At 42.2% G+C, this 4,955-nt stretch overlaps 1 pseudogene; it reads left to right on the top strand.

Moving 5' to 3' along the window:
- Positions 1 to 3,785: 3,785 nt before the first annotated feature.
- Positions 3,786 to 3,937, top strand: LOC142357430 (5.8S ribosomal RNA; annotated as a pseudogene).
- The last annotated feature ends 1,018 nt before the right edge of the window (positions 3,938 to 4,955 follow it).

Raw genomic sequence — 4,955 nt, 5'->3', positions numbered from 1 at the left:
TATTGAAGAGGATTAGATACCCTCGTAATTCTGACCATAAACTATACCAACCTACAATTTGTCAAAGTCGATCTTGACTTGGCAAGAGATTAACCGGGAAACCAAAGTTTATTGGTTCCGGGGGAAGTATGGTTGCAAAATCGAAACTTAAAGGAATTGACGGAAGGGCACCACCAGGAGTGGAGCCTGCGGCTTAATTTGACTCAACACGGGAAAACTCACCCGGTCCAGACATCTTAAGGATTGACAGATTGAATATCTTTCATGATTATATGGGCGGTGGTGCATGGCCGTTCTTAGTTAGTGGAGTGATCTGTCTGGTTAATTCCGATAACGAACGAGATCTTCTCCATCTAAATAATGAAATTCACTATATGTGAATTCAAACACTTCTTAGAGGAACTATGCGGAATTAAATACCGCAGATGAAGTGAGGCTATAACAGGTCTGTGATGCCCTTAGATGTTCTGGACTGCACGCGCGCTACACTGTGTACTTTTAGATTGAGTACTCAGCCCTTGGTCCGAAATGGACTGGGCAATCAGAGAAAAGTACAGCGCTTCAAGGGGATCGTCTGTTGTAACTTGCAGACGTGAACCAGGAATTCCTGGTACTTATGAGTCAACAACTCATAGGGATTACGTCCCTGCCCTTTGTACACACCGCCCGTCGCTACTACTGATTGGATAGTTAAGCAAGAATTGCAAATTCCTACTGTTGGGACTTCGGTCTCCGGCAACGGGATGAAGCGGATCGAGCTTAATTGTCTAGAGGAAGTAAAAGTCGTAACAAGGTTTCCGTAGGGGAACCTGCGGAAGGATCAGTGATTGATTCCTTCGGGCATGGCTGCTGGTAGAGGCCATGTCTGTAGTGCGCATGACGCTCTGTCGCTAGAGATTGCTTGGCAACCAATCTCGAATTATGTATCGAGCTCAAAAACTACTTGTGTGGATACATAGTTCAGCAGTCATGGCAAGGGACTGCTTAAAGGGAGACTAGTTAGCAAAAGCAGCCTAGCAGAACTGCAGCTATCTAGATCTCAGAAGCTGGGTTATAGAAGCCCAGCTATAGACTTGTGAATGAGAAAGGCCTAAAAAGGTCCACAAGTCGCGTGGTTAGAACCGACACGCAAAAATCCCAGCGAGTGACAGAGCGTTGCGCTGTTCAGTGGGAAAGAGTTGAGCTACTCGGGGCGCCCACTGAACTTGCTCCGAGCCAAAGGCTCGAAAAAACACAGCTTAGCCTCAGATCCTTTACATAGAAGGCTAGCTAAAATAAACTTACCTTGGACGAGGGTAAAGTTTAGTCAGTTCTTAGGGGAGAGTAATCCACAGCTTCTCGCCCTCTGAACATTCTCCCAGATATGTAGGTCTGGGAGAGTCTCCTCCTGTTCTTCGGAATCTGGAGGTAGACAAAGACAGTACGATACGATCTTGCATCGGGATGACTAACCGATAATGATCATAATCTGACAATTTTTCCGGCTTGAGGCACCGGAGTCAGATTAAAGACACATACTGAACTAAAGGCGTATGTGCAAAGCTTGTCGGAGTGTAGAGAGTCAAGCTGAGTTGACTCGTCACGTGGTGATGACAACAGCCATGTGCAAAACACTCACAACTTTATCGTCTATGTGGAAAAGGTTGCTAACAGCGCTCTCTATGAGAGGCCCTCGCATATAACTATACGAGGAAAAGGCGATAGAGTTGTTTGAATGTGGGGCAGGTTCATCGACAAGCTAAGTTGATCACATTCTTGTTGTGGCATCCTACTAGAATTGGTCACGGTCTGCACCAACTCTCCCCAAGTTGGCCAGACTTAAAACTAGAAATAAGGTTTGCAGCTATGTGAACCTAGAAACTGTAAAGGAGTTGAAAGAACTTAAAGGAATTGAAAGAGGCCTTGAGGTATATCCTCTTGGTAAAGACCCACAAAAGCTCACAAAAGTGGCTTCGAAGGGCAAAACTGGTTCATCCAAAACAATTGGAGAGCTTAAAGCAGAACCAATTCGAATGAAACACTATTGGTGAAACTTCATCATGAGAACGTCACAAGCTGATCACGCTCTATGATATGACTAGTATTATGTTGCTTCTAGTAGGCTAAGCGCAAGCCGAAACATCAACATGTGAAAGTCGTAGAATTTTGCAATCAAACTGTGGCTAGTACTGTGATGTTACTAGTAACCTGGTGTTCCGTCATATGGCCAAGAGAGCATTTGAAGGCGAAACTTCTGCATGGGAAAGCTGCATCATGATCAAAATTTTATATCGAGTATTATGTTGACGTTAGTAGGCCTTGGCCGAAAACGCAGCATGTGAAAGGTATAGATAAAAGTTATTGTTGCAGTCAGTACTGTGTAGTTACTAGTAGCTGGATTTAAGCTCAAAATGAGACACTGTTGGTGAAACTTCATCATGAGAATGTCACAAGCTGATCAAGCTCTATGATATGACTAGTATTATGTTGCTTCTAGTAGGCTAAGCGCAAGCCGAAACATCAACATGTGAAAGTCGTAGAATTTTGCGATCAAATTGTGGCTAGTACTGTGATGTTACTAGTAACCTTGTGTTACGTCATATGGCCAAGAGAGCATTTGAAGGCGAAACTTCTGCATGGGGAAGCTGCATCATGAACAAAAGTTTATATCGAGTATTATGTTGACATTAGTAGGCCCTGGCCGAAAGCGCAGCATGTGAAAGGTATAGATAAAAGTTATCGTTGCAGTCAGTACTGTGTAGTTACTAGTAGCTGGATTTAAGCTCGAAATGAGACACTGTTGGTGAAACTTCATCATGAGAACGTCACAAGCTGATCACGCTCCATGATATGACTAGTATTATGTTGCTTCTAGTAGGCTAAGCGCAAGCCGAAACATCAACATGTGAAAGTCGTAGAATTTTGCGATCAAATTGTGGCTAGTACTGTGATGTTACTAGTAACCTTGTGTTACGTCATATGGCCAAGAGAGCATTTGAAGGCGAAACTTCTGCATGGGGAAGCTGCATCATGAACAAAAGTTTATATCGAGTATTATGTTGACGTTAGTAGGCCCTGGCCGAAAGCGCAGCATGTGAAAGGTATAGATAAAAGTTAGCGTTGCAGTCAGTACTGTGTAGTTACTAGTAGCTGGATTTAAGCTCGAAATGAGACACTGTTGGTGAAACTTCATCATGAGAACGTCACAAGCTGATCACGCTCTATGATATGACTAGTATTATGTTGCTTCTAGTAGGCTAAGCGCAAGCCGAAACATCAACATGTGAAAGTCGTAGAATTTTGCAATCAAACTGTGGCTAGTACTGTGATGTTACTAGTAACCTTTTCTTACGTCATATGGCCAAGAGAGCATTTGAAGGCGAAACTTCTGCATGGGGAAGCTGCATCATGAACAAAAGTTTATATCGAGTATTATGTTGACGTTAGTAGGCCCTGGCCGAAAGCGCAGCATGTGAAAGGTATAGATAAAAGTTATCGTTGCAGTCAGTACTGTGTAGTTACTAGTAGCTGGATTTAAGCTCGAAGTGAGACACTGTTGGTGAAACTTCATCATGAGAACGTCACAAGCTGATCACGCTCTATGATATGACTAGTATTATGTTGCTTATAGTAGGCTAAGCGCAAGCCGAAACATCAACATGTGAAAGTCGTAGAATTTTGCGATCAAACTGTGGCTAGTACTTTGATGATGCTTGTAGCCAACCGAATTGGTTGAAAAGCCCAATAAGTAAGCTAACTTGGGAGAGCTTGTTGGAAACCAAATGCTACTAGATTGGTCCAAATACATCCTTCAACAGGGGATCACTTGGCTCGCTTTACGAAGAGGAGCACAGCTATATGTGTTAATTCGGTATGAATCGCAAGATTTGTTTACCGACCTCTCTAACGCAAAAGGCGGTCTCGGCTTCGGCTGTTGACTGCGTCCGATTCAGGGTTATATAACTCTCGATTGAACACATTGATGTTCTATTGTTGGTGCTTCCAATAAAATTGGAACACTTAAAGCAGAACCGATTCAAATAATAGCATTCTGATCAATGATTGCATTCCTTGATCAAGAACTGCTGGAGTCATTGTGATGGCGAATTTTCTTCATAAGAAAATTGCAAAGAGACGGAACTTAATGAGACTAGTATTATGTTGTTTCTAGTAAGCGGAAGCTGAAACAGCAACATGTGAAAATCAAGTTTTGTTCAATGATCTCGAGGCGATAAGTACTATGAAGCAACTAGTAGCCTAAGCATGACTCAGATTTGAGACAGTCAAAAAGACTGGCGAAACTTCTTCACATGAAAGTTACATAGAGAACTACAAATGTATACAGCGAGTATTATGTTGTTTCTAGTAGGCGAAAGCTGAAACATCAACATGTGAAAGTTGTCTGCAAACTGTAGAACGATATGTGATTAGTACTGTGCTGTTACTAGTAGCCAGTCTGACTGTAGAAGCCAAGACAAAGGGAAACTAATGCATCTGAAAAGGACAAGTTATGGAAAGGTATGCACGATAAGTATTATGTTGTTTCTAGTAAGCGGCAGCTGAAACATCAACATGTGAACGTCGTTGTGTACAGTAACCTAGAACTATATAGTCCTTAGTAACGTGCATTTACTAGTACCTGTAATTGGTATTCAGACTCAGGCAGTTTGGAATAGTTTGGCAAAGATGCACCAGAGAAAACTGGGATTTGATACAGAAATTGTTGAATACAAGTATTATGCTGCTTCTAGTAGGTTGAATCCGAAACATCAGCATGTGAAAATTGAAAACATTTCTGGTTCGAATTGTCACAAGTATTTGGTGATCTGAGTAGCCAAACTCACTACAACGCCAATTGAAGGCAAAAATTCTCAACGGGAAAAGCTATTCTCATTGAATGAGCTAACAAGACGAGTATTATGTTGCTTCTAGTAGGCGAAAGCCAAAACATCAACATGTGAAAGTCTTGCTGAACA

This window comes from Convolutriloba macropyga, unplaced genomic scaffold (genome assembly GCF_964194025.1).
Source record: "Convolutriloba macropyga unplaced genomic scaffold, txConMacr16.3 SCAFFOLD_1417, whole genome shotgun sequence".
NCBI classification, from domain to species: domain Eukaryota; kingdom Metazoa; phylum Xenacoelomorpha; order Acoela; family Convolutidae; genus Convolutriloba; species Convolutriloba macropyga.
This window is presented reverse-complemented; position numbering and strand designations above follow the sequence as displayed.